The following is a 12,037-nucleotide window of genomic DNA, read 5'->3' on the forward strand; positions in this document are numbered from 1 at the left end:
GCAGGAGAAGATTGGAGACCCTGCCTTTCAGCTGAGAGCCCAGGAGGAATTTTCCCAGGGCTGGGCACAAGTGCCCCAGCTTTAATGAGGGTGGGTGGTCACCAGTCTGCAAGGATGAGGGGAAAAGCAGCTCTTTCAGGCTAATCTGTTCATAGAGAAATGTCACTTGCTTGCTTTCATGTTCCTGAATCTAGCCGTCAGTTGGATTCAGGCTAACAGAAGATGATGTGTCAATTAAGCCACATTAGAAGATTTCCCAGTAGGCCTGTAATTTCAACATTTCTGAAATGATTGTAATCCATGTCTTTAAATATTAGGACTTATTTAGCTGATGTTCAGTAGTCCCTCTCAGCATAATCTGATAACCTCCATATTATTCACTTTTGAGAAAAGGATCAAGTTAAAAACGAATATATACAGGTATATTTTACACACACCTACTTTCATGTCACTCTCCTGGTTCCAGACTCATTGTGTTTAATGATGATGACCACAAAAGTTAATCATTCAAAGTGATCTGCTTTTTGCTCACATGAATTTCATGCTAGATTGGATGTTCTTCCCAGTTATCGAGTGTCTTTCAGGAGCTTAAACTGGCTCAATGAAAATATACATACAGAATGTTAAAAGTACAGGAGCAAAGGTAGCAAAATGATACCTTCTACCATCATCTTTCTGTTTTGGTTATTATCAGGAATACCTTGGAAGCTGATTTCACTTCAATGACAGAATCAGGTTACCTTGCAGAATCTAAATAGTAGGTTCTACCAAGAGGGATATTTTAAAACAGCAAGTGCTCTAACAGGATTTATCTGTGAGGTTCAGTTGTATAATTAAAATGGTGTTGAGGTTTGAATCAGCCTGTGAAGATTTCTTTGGAAGATACCAAAAATGAAAATCAAAATGTGACCTGTTGGGGACTGACATATTTTCCTGGTTTAAGAATTAAATTTAATAATGTACGTGCTCTGCCCAGAGCGTTTAAAAGTAATGTGTTCTGGACAAGGTCCCTGTGACAAACAAGGTTGTTACCCAGAGGCATAACAAAAGACCTGAGCTGCAAGTAAGCAAGAGCTGCCCAGCCCCATGGCAGTGGGGGTCTGGAGGCCACACGATAGACACATTGTTCCTTTGATTGCTGCTTAGCCCCGTAAGATGGCTGGTTAGTCACTGACAGGTAAGACCCCTCAAGGGAGGGGCGACCTAAGCCATGCACAGCTGCAGGGGATCAGCCTAAGAAGAACTGGGACCAAAAAATGCCCCCTGTGGCTGCCTTGCCCATCCTTGCTAATCTCGGTCTGTGATCTATGCCTGGCACCTAGAGAAACCACCTGGAAACCTTGAGTCAGGGGACATCTGTGGCCTTAAGGCTATGAGTTCCAGAATTTACAGCCATTGCTGTAATGCCTGGGTGGTTACGTACAAGGAACTAACTTTAATTTTTTAGAGTATAAAATAAAACTGACCACTGCATTAGACACTCGAGTCATGTAATCGTCTTTATGTGTGTCCGTGTTTTTCTTTTGTGTTGTGTGTTCATCCTCCATCCTGTAAATGGGCCATGGTGGTGACCTTATAATTCTGTAAAAGAAGAGGTTTTCAAAGGACTAGTTTTTGACTAAAAACTTCATTGAGAGCCCTTTGATGTAGCATTTTGACTTTATATCCAGCATTTCAAAACATGAAAAATATACACATGGTAAAAATGTTTCTCTTTTTGTGATTTCACCATATAAAGGAAAATGGAATTTTCATCCAAAGCACCCTGCTTTCCAAGCTGTGATGCTTTCTACTTTTGCTTAAAGCCAACATCATATTCAGGTATAAGTTATTGTCACTGTTTCCAACTTCCTAGGGCTTACCTGCCCCACCCCCAGATTCTAGAGCCGTCTGGTATCAGTACTTCAAATGAACATCTCCTCAGACAAATGGTGCATCAGATGCCTGTTAAACTGCCAAATATAACACTTTGTTCTTCACGAATGCCAGGGACCAGAAAGTACATAGAGTAAAACAAGCAATTTGCAACAGTTTAGGAAAATAATATGACACTGTATATTGCTATAAATTATAGAAACATTTGCGATAGCTCCAGTTTTAAAAGCTTATAAACTGGCACATAATTCATTATAATTTATATCTTCCTGAGCGTTTTGTGATCTTTCTGGCCACCACCAAAGGCTGTCTTCATTTGATGGAAATGAAGGCACATCTCCACGTTTCAGACGTTTCACCAACACTGCTAAGGCACATTCCCATCTGGCGTGGAGTCTGCCCTCCTTGTTGCAGGTGAAATCAGCAGGAATACCCTGGATTTCTATGATGTAAGCTAGGTAAGATCTCTATATGTTAATGTGTGAAAAATGTGGAGGGAAGCTGGTCCCTTCCACCAGGACGTGCTTCCAAGTAGGATTCCAAGTCCAGCTGGGCACAGGATATCACCAAAATCCCAATACTAGAGTGGAGAGCAAAGAAAGGAAATGCATAAAGATTAACAGTAGAAGTTAAAACAAAGCCAAATCAAACAGGGGATGGCCAGAGAGACAGAAACTACTTGGACTGAGTTCCCTGAAAACAGGCAGAGCTAGAGAAGTGCTGGAGAGGATGACCATGACTGCCCCTTTAGGGAAGTGTGGATGCAGGGTTAGGCAGAGGGAAGAATTGATCCAAGCACATCTACCACTGGGAGCCATGACAACCCTTCAGAAGAGTCCAAAGTCAAGGTGGGGGCCAGGTCTTTGTACCCCCATACTTTCAGGTCCTTGGGCATGAAGGTCCCTGCAACTCTGGGTTATTCTGGGTGAAAGATGTGGCTGGGAGCTGCTGTTTCAGCAGCTAGGGCTCAGGTACCTGCACCCAAAGAGGGGTGCAGGGCAGAGCTGTTGGGGGTCCACTAAAGAAGCCAAGGGTGAGAGCATGTGAAGAGACGAGCCAGTTCACTTCCTCAGCACACTGACCTGGGCACTGTCAGCTGACTTCCCCATCTGCTGGGGGTTGAGCAGGAGGACCCCCAAAGGCACTGAGGGAGGCCCAAGTGTGTTCTTCCCACTTACTTGATCTAAGTATCCTCATAGCCACTGCTTTTCACCTGCCTCCCTGACATGGTAGGACCCACTCATTGCACCTGGATGCCTCTCCATGAGTGGGGTTCCATCCCTGTGCTCTCCTGGGTGACATGCCACCTCCTCCCTCTACAAGGACACCTATGCTCTTCCTGTCTGGTGGGAACATCTACTATATCTTCCTCATGTCCCACCCTTAGGACCTAGTTTCCCTAGATACTTATTTTAATCATGTAGGTGGAAGATTCTGTTCCTTCTCCATCTCTGGGACAATATGCCTCGTGACCTGTCCTGGCATAATAAAAGAGGCCAGCCTACAAATGAAGGTATGTGGCATCCAAAAGTAGAAAATGGTACTCCATTATTCAAGACAGCTGACTAAATCTTGCTGAGGTTGCAGAAGAAAGTATCATTGTTTTGGGGTTTTTTTAAAGTTGTTTTTTATTGCTTTGTAGAGTCTATAACTAGACTTGTCTATAACAAGAATTGTCTATAACAATTCTCTTTTAACACAGTGCCCTGGCCGTTGCATAATAGTGAGACAAAGAGAGAATATTTCAGGCTTGGGAAGAAGCTGTACTTTCAAACAACTTTTGAAATATAGAGGGAGTGCCTGTAAATATGATGGCAAGATTGAACAATTTTTTATACTATATGCAGCAACTCTTCTAAATTTTGTGTGGCTTTTTATTACTTACAGATTTCAGTCGCCTAAGTGTACATTAACTGTAGTACCCACCATGTGCCATATAGCCCTCAGTGACTACCTTAGTGATTGCCTCAGTTTTCCTGATTACCCAGGTGTGAGATGAGAAAACTCTGACCACTGCTATCAGGTGTGTTTTTGTAGAAGGGAAACACTAAAGGCAAATGCTGAGTCCTCCGAGATCTCTCTCTTCTCTACCTCCTTTCTGAGCATGCTGTCCTTTTTTCTCTCCTCTCCACCTCACTAGGGTATGTTCGGGTTCAGGACCCTGCTTGGGCCCCAGCAGGGCCAACAACAGGACGGGGAAGACACTGATCATGTGGACCATGCCGCTGTGCGTCTTGTAGAGAAGGACTATTTCTTTTCTTCATTCAATTCCTTCCATAGTGCAGGACGGTCAGAGCTCAATGCCTAAGATTAAGGTATGAGTTTCAGGGAATGGAGACAAGGACAGATACCATGGCCACCCTCCATCGAGATTTTAAACTTCTTCCTAATGCTTGCCTCCAGGAAACCTGATGGAGGTGTGTGGGTTGACACATACACACAGCACACACACAGCACATGAGGGTAGTTGGTCAAAAATGTTGCAGGGTAGAAGGTCCAGATATGAAGAATGTGGAAAGGGACATGTGACTACCCTCACAGAACCTGTGGTCTCACTCAGAAAATAAGTACATTTAATTAAATAAGGTTATTGCATAATACAAATAATTATAATGATACTACTAATGATAATAATCCTATCTGAGGTACATAGCCTGTACTGTCCCTGTCCCTGTCATTGTAGTGTTCTACAGCAGTATCACAACAAGGTAGATTCAGGCTTCCTTATATTTCCTCTGATTTTGCAGGCTAATGAAGCACAAGGATGTAGAGTCACCTCAAGGTCACACAATGTCAAACCCAGGCACTCTGAAACTGGTGCCTAATCCCTTGATTACTGAAAATGTCACATTGAAACACTTGAGAAGGAGCAAATGTATGTGCTTGGGGGTCTGTGAGGCTTCCTAGTGGAGACACGGAGTGAGTGGAGTTTGCTGGATGGGAAGGCAGTAGGGAGTGGAGGGGCGGAGGGGCTGCATGGAGCAGAAAAGCTTGGGGTTGATGAACTATGTTCTCTACTGATGAAGCTCAAAGCCAAGGGGCCCAGCATTCTGAAATGGCCTTGGCTAGGTAGGCAAGAGCCCAATAATAAATCATCTGTGTTTTCTGAGACTTGACTTCAATTCACCTTTTTTTTTCCATTATTTTAAAAGTTACATGTGCTTACCATCCCCTGTGGCATATTGGCTTTTTATTTTTACATTGCTTATGTATACTACTAAGAAGTACTGAACAACTTCATCTTATATTGGTGATTCGAAGGATTTCTAAATTTTGCAAAGCTTCAGAGTTTATTTTATCTGACATCAGTAGATTTACCCCATAGATGTGCAGAGTACCAGTTAGCAGAAAGTTCTAGATAACTCAAGTGTGTTCGGCAAAATATCCTATTGGTGAATGGATACGGAAATAAGGTCCCCAGGCCAGGTGTCATATGGAAGACTTTTCAATCAGTGATCCCAGGAAAATCACCCAATCAAAAAGCTCTGTTGGGAATGATGCCAGTGTAGACAATTCTGCATCGACATGAAACGATACAGTTATTCTGCCTAAGAACTGAATGGGATTCTAGGAATATCTTTGACATGTGAACATAGATCCTGCAGCTGTGAAGTTATGGTATATAAGAAAGACCTTTCAGATGTGGGTACTCACCAAAGCCTCCCTAGTCCTCCTCTGTCATCATGGGGAGCCCAAGGGCAGGGTGCTCCCTCTGCCCCTACTCTTCAGGTGCTTACATGAGGCTGTTGATTCCAACATGGAAGCACGGTATTTGGATGCCGAATGCATACTTTTTTAGCACATCCTAATCAACTCAACCATAAGTTCTTGAAAAACAAAGCCATTCTTTAAAATATGCCTTTAATAGAATTCAGCAGCAAATGCATTGAAAACAGCGTGCTTCCCTGGAAGGAAATATAGGGGTTAGTCGCTTACCATCTCGGGTTCTCAGTGTCCACATCTACTAAATGAAGTATCTGCCTCGGTGATCTTGAAATATCTTTCAGTTTTGCCACTCATGAGGACTGAGTTAGGCATTTGGCAGAGTGGACAAGGAGTCTAAGGAGAACATAACGTGCAGTTTGCTGGGAAAGAACTGCTAATCAGATGGCCAGGTGGTCACTTGTCTGGCTCATACAATAGCCTGGAATAATTATTTTGCAGCTTTTCCTTGCTTTGTTTTTGCTGTTGACATCAGACCATCACCAGTATCCTACCTGTTTGGTTTATCTCTAGACTATTTGGCGAAGCGTTTCTATAGCTCCAGTTGGGATCTAAGAGGCAGAGTCTGGAACCACCCACATGGTCCAGCCGACTTGGCCTGCCAGTGTGGCATGCACCTGTTTTTGCCCTAGAATCTCAGGAGACCACCTCAAAGAAGGAGTAGGTGCTGGCTTCATTAGCGTCTTGTTTAAATCAATCACACAGTCTTTTCCCCATCAGTTATATTTCAGTAAAACAAGCCATGATGAATTTTAATTCTGTGGAAAATAACTAGGAATGGCAAATGAAGTGAGCACTCTGGCAAATGCCTCTCCTGCCGTATTTAATGTAGCAAATATCTGGATTTCCCTTGCATAGAGCTGCCACTGATGAGTTGTTTTTCCCACAGTGGCAAAATTCAGCAGCAAATGCATTGAAAACAGCATGCAGATTGAAAACAAGGCATCATTTTCAATGCATTGAAAACAGATATAGGTGTGGATCTATATCTACATTGTGGAAACTGACTAATTTGTCATTTGAACTGCACTGTGCAACTGTGACACTCACTGCTCAACTGTGCTCTTTCTCAATCAGGTCAAGATAATGGGGAAAACAGACACACAAACACAATCGTGTCTGCTATTGAGTTTGAAAGGGACTTGGTGCCCTCATTATCTGTACAATAACATGATCATCCCATATTAACCAGCTTTTGTGGCCAGAGCTTTAAGTTCCACTGTCTGAAACTCCTAATAGAAACTAGAAAGAGAGAACATTTTGTGAAAAAAAAGATATGTTATTTAAACAACACACTTTGAACATGTTTGCCCCAAGGCTAAATTAACAACTAATCATTGATAGAATATGTCAACGTTGTTCTGCTTCTCTTTTCCCCCGAGACAACATTTTTTTTAATTTTGTGTCTTCTTTTCCAAATATGTCTGCAGTTTCCCAGTTGTGAATTAGTCACTAATCTCTTTTAGCCTAGGTGGGAGGATGAAAGTAAATTTGTAGAGGAAATTCCTGCTAGTATTCTACAAAGGGAAGAGAATTTAGAAATAGGAATCTGCCTTGTCAGAAGGAAAATCTGACCCTTTTATTACTATTTCTCTCTTTCTTTGTAGTTTGTGATGACAGCGGTGGCAATATCTAGTTAATGCAAATCACAATACAAGGGCACCATTTATAGTTAAGGTTAAGTAATTTCCAAGGCTATTAATAATTGGCTGCCAGAAGCAAGCTGTAAATGCAACTTGTTTCTATGGATTCTATGTCTTTTTTTTTCAATGTCTATATATATGTGAAGGGGGACAAAAAGGATTAGAGAAGAATGATTTATCTCCCTAAATCTCAGCTCAATAAAGCCAATTATAAGGAATTTGTCATCTCACATATATTAATATTTCACTAAGACATATTTTAGAAAACACAAAATAATACTAAATATAAAAGTATTATACTATCTTGAAAGAATACATAAATATGATGAGGAGCTTGCAATTTGATAATGTTAATTCATTGAGATTTATAAAAACAAAATAACATTCTGGATTTTTTTAAAACTGAAAAAATACCCTTAGTAAATAACATTTTAATATGTGCCTTTATGACTTTTAGGCATACACCTTTGAGTTTTTTTTAATTGACTTAGTAGATAGATATATTTTATTAAGTTAATAAAAACCTAAATTATTGCACAAAATTGTATTTAAAAATTAACTGAGCATTTATATTCATAAGGGATATTGTTCTGTAGTTTCTGTAGTTTTATTTTTTTGTTGAGTCCTTTCCTGGCTTTGGTATCAGGGTGATACTGGCTTTATAAAATGGTTTGGGAAGGATTCCTTCCATCTTGATGTTATGGAATAATTTCTTCAGGTTAGGCACCTGCTCTTCTTTATAGGTCTAGTAGAATTCAGGTGTGAAACCCACTGGTAAGAGACTTTATTTTTAGGAAGTTTTTTTTTTTCTTTTTTTTTTTTTTTTTTTTTTTTTTTTTGAGACAGAGTCTCGCTTTGTTGCCCAGGCTAGAGTGAGTGCCATGGCGTCAGCCTAGCTCACAGCAACCTCAAACTCCTGGGCTTGAGTGATCCTTCTGCCTCAGCCTCCCGAGTAGCTGGGACTACAGGCATGCGCCACCATGCCCGGCTAATTTTTTAAATATATATCAGTTGGCCAATTAATTTCTTTCTATTTATAGTAGAGACGGGGTCTTGCTCTTGCTCAGGCTGGTTTTGAACTCCTGACCTTGAGCAATCCGCCCGCCTCGGCCTCCCAAGAGCTAGGATTACAGGCGTGAGCCACAGCGCCCGGCCTTTTTTTTTCTTCTTGAAACAGAGTCTCACTTTGCTGCCCAGGCTAAAGTGAGTGCTGTGGCGTCAGCCTAGCTCACAGCAACCTCAAACTACTGGGCTCAAGCAATCCTCCTGCCTCAGCCTCCCAAGTAGCTGGGACTACAGGCATGTGCCACCATGCCTGACTAAATTTTTGTATATATATATTAGTTGGCCAATTAATTTCTTTTTATTTATAGTAGAGACTAGGTCTTACTCTTGCTCAGGTTGGTTTTGAATTCCTGACCTTGAGCAATCCGCCCACCTCGGCCTCCCAGAGTGCTAGGATTACTGGCGTGAGCCACTGCACCCGGCCAGGAAGTGTTTTTATCACTGCTTCAATTTTGGTATTTGAAATTGGTTTTTCAGGATACTATTTCTTCCTGATTGAGCCTAGAGAGGTTGTACGTTTTTAATAATTTATCTATTTCTTCCCCATTTCCAAGTTTATGTGCATAGAGATTTTTATAGTATTCAAAGATGATATTTTGTACTTCCATGGTATCAGTTGTAATTTCTCCTTTTTGGTTCCTGAATGAGCTTATTACAGTTCTTTCTTTTCTGCTTCTTATTAATCTAGTAAGAAGTGTGTCAATTTTGTTTATCTTTTCAATGAACCAACTTTTTGTTTTATTAATCTTCTGTATAGTTTTTGTTACCGATTTCATTTAGTTCTGCTCTGATCTTGGTTATTTCTTTTCTTCTGCTGGGTTTGGGATTGGTTTGCTCTTGTTTTTCCAGTGCTTTGAGTTTCCAGTGCATTATATTTTTGATTGGTGATATTTCTGTCTTTTGAATGTAGACATTTTATGACTATGAAATTTCCTCTCAGGACTCATTTAGCTATGTCTCACAGATTTTGATATCTTGTGTCCCCTTATCATTTAATTCAAATAATCTTTATTTCCACATTAATTTCTTCCTTGACCAAGCTATCAATCAGCAGTAGGTTTAGTTTCCATGCCTTTTTGTAGAGATGTATGTTTCTGTTGGAGTTGATTTCTAATTTTATCCCACTGTGGTTTGAGAAGATGCATGGTATAATTTCTATATTTTTTAATTTGTTAAGATATGGGTTTTTTTTGGCCTAGTACAGTGAACTTTATTAATGGTACATGACAAGGTGGGGCTCCCTAGGCCCCTCCCATTCTTCAGGGGCTCTGGCATGGAAACTGCGTCGTGAGGAGGGGAGATTCTCAGTGAGGTGGGGACTGAGTAGGCAGGGACACCTGAGCAGCTGAGGCCTCTCTCTTCCTCGGTGCTCTGGCTGGGGCTGATGGTCTAGGACATTTACTCCTTGGTGGCCATGTGGGCCATGAGGTCCACCACCCTGTTGCTGTAGCCAAATTCATTGTCATACCAGGCAACGAGCTTTACAAAGTGGTTGTTGAGGGCAATGCCAGCCCCAGCATCAACGGTGGAAGAGTGGGTGTCGCTGTTGAAGTCGGAGGAGACAACCTGGTGCTCAGTGTAGTCCAGGATGCCCTTGAGGGGGCTATCTGCCACCTGCTTCACCACCTTCTTGATGTCATCATACTTGGCCGGCTTCTCCAGATGGCAGGTCAGGTCCACCATGGACACGTTGACAGTGGGCACACGGAAGGCCATGCCAGTGAGATTCCTGCTCAGCTCGGGGATGACCTTGCCCACAGCCTTGGCCACGCCAGTAGACACAGGGATGATGTTCTGGAGAGCCCCACGGCAATCACGCCACATCTTCCCAGAGGGGCCATCCATGGTCTTCTGGGTGGCGGTGATGGCATGGACTGTGGTCATGAGTCCCTCCACGATGCCAAAGTTGTCATGGATGACCTTGGCCGGGGGGCTAAGCAGTTGGTGGTGCAGGAGGCATTGCTGACGATGGTGAGGTTGTTTTGGTACTTGTCGTGGTTCACATCCATCACAAACATGGGGGCGTCAGCAGAGGGGGCAGAGATGATGACCCTTTTGGCACCCCCATCTAGGTGAGCCCCGGCCTTCTCCAGGGTAGTGAAGATGCCAGTTGACTCCACAATGTAATCAGTGCCTGCTTCACCCCATTTGATTTTGGTGGGATCTCAATCCTGGAAGATGGTTATGGGCTGGCCATTGATGACAAGCTTCCCGTTCTCCGCCTTGACCGTGCCATGGAACTTGCCATGGGTGGAGTCATACTGGAACATGTAGACCATGTAGTTGAGGTCAATGAAGGGGTCGTTGATGGTGACAGTATCCACTTTGCCAGAGTTAAAAGCAGCCCTGGTGACCAGGTGCCCAATACGGCCAAAGCCGTTTATTCCAGCCTTCACTTTCACCATGGTGTCTCGGAGACGGTGCTGGCACTGCGTGAGAAGATGTGGCTGTCTGTCGAACAGGAGGACCAGAGAGCCTGTTAAGATATGTTTTGTGGCTGAGGATATCGTCAGTCTTAGAGAATGTCCTGTGAGCTGATGAAAAGAATGTATATTCATTGGTTTTGGAGTAGAATGTTCTATAAATGTCTGTTAGGCCCATTTATTCAAGAGTCCTATTTAAGTCCCTTATTTCTTTGTTTACTTTCTGTTTGGAGGATCTTTCTTCTTCTGTCAAAAGGGTGCTGAAGTCAAGCTATTACAGTGTTGCTGTTTATCATTTTGTTTAAATCAAGTAAGATTTGGTTTATGAATCTTAGTGCACCTGTGTTGGCTGTGTAAATATCTAGAATTGCTATGTCTTCTTGTTGAATTATTCCCTTTACCATTATATAATGACTATCTTTGTTCTTTTATTACTTTTGTTGAATTGAAGACTAAGTTATCTGATATTAGAAGTGCTACAACAGCATTCTTTTGGTTTCCATTTGTGTGGAATATTGTTTTCCATTTCTTTACCTTGAGTCTGAATGCATCCTTGTGTGTTAGATATGCTTCCTGAAGACATCACATACTTGGTTTGTATATATTTATCCATTTGTTCAGTCTTTCTCTTCATTGAGCAGTTCAAGCCATTCACATTTATTGAAACAATTGATAAGTGGGGTGGATTTCTGTTCATCTTGTTGAGTAGAACTTTGTTGCTTTGTTTTATCTCTTGATCCATTGTTATATCTTGCCTTTCATCTTTAGCTTCTGAGTTATTTTACACTGGTGAGTGTCTATTGTGCTGATTCATGTATAACACAGTTTTTAGTACTTCCTGTAGGACAGATTTTTATCATGAAAACTTCCCTTGGTGTTTGCTTATCTGAGAAAGACTTTATTTCCCCCTCATAAGAAACTTAGTTTTCCAGGATACAAAATTCTAGGCTGGCCATTATTCTGTCTGAGAAGATTGAGAATGGGGCCCCAGTTCATTCTGACTTGTAAGGTCTCAGTTTATAAGTCTGTAGTTAGTCTGGTAGGTTTTCCTTTGTAAATTACCTGCTGATTTTGTCTTACAGCTCATAGGAGGGTGTCTTTCATGTTTATTTTGGCAAGTCTGATGACTATGTGTCATGGTGTTTGTGTGTTTGCTGTGAATCTCCCAGTAGTCCTTTGAGCTTCTTGTACCTGGATATCTAGATTGCTAGCAAGGCCAAGGAAATTTTCCTCAATTATTCCCTCATAAATTATCCAACCCTTGTATATTTTCTTCTTCACCTCCAGGAATGCCAGGCCTATGATTCT

The 12,037-nt window shown here is 41.8% G+C and overlaps 1 protein-coding gene and 1 pseudogene across 1 annotated transcript in view; one reads left to right on the forward strand and one right to left on the reverse strand.

Annotated features, from left to right (window-relative positions):
- Positions 1–12,037, forward strand: part of GABRG3 (gamma-aminobutyric acid type A receptor subunit gamma3) — a 435,843-nt gene that overhangs the window by 288,677 nt on the left and 135,129 nt on the right. The window lies entirely within an intron of this gene.
- On the reverse strand, positions 9,497–10,711 carry LOC142871912 (glyceraldehyde-3-phosphate dehydrogenase pseudogene; annotated as a pseudogene).

This window comes from Microcebus murinus, chromosome 7 (genome assembly GCF_040939455.1).
Source record: "Microcebus murinus isolate Inina chromosome 7, M.murinus_Inina_mat1.0, whole genome shotgun sequence".
NCBI lineage: Eukaryota > Metazoa > Chordata > Mammalia > Primates > Cheirogaleidae > Microcebus > Microcebus murinus.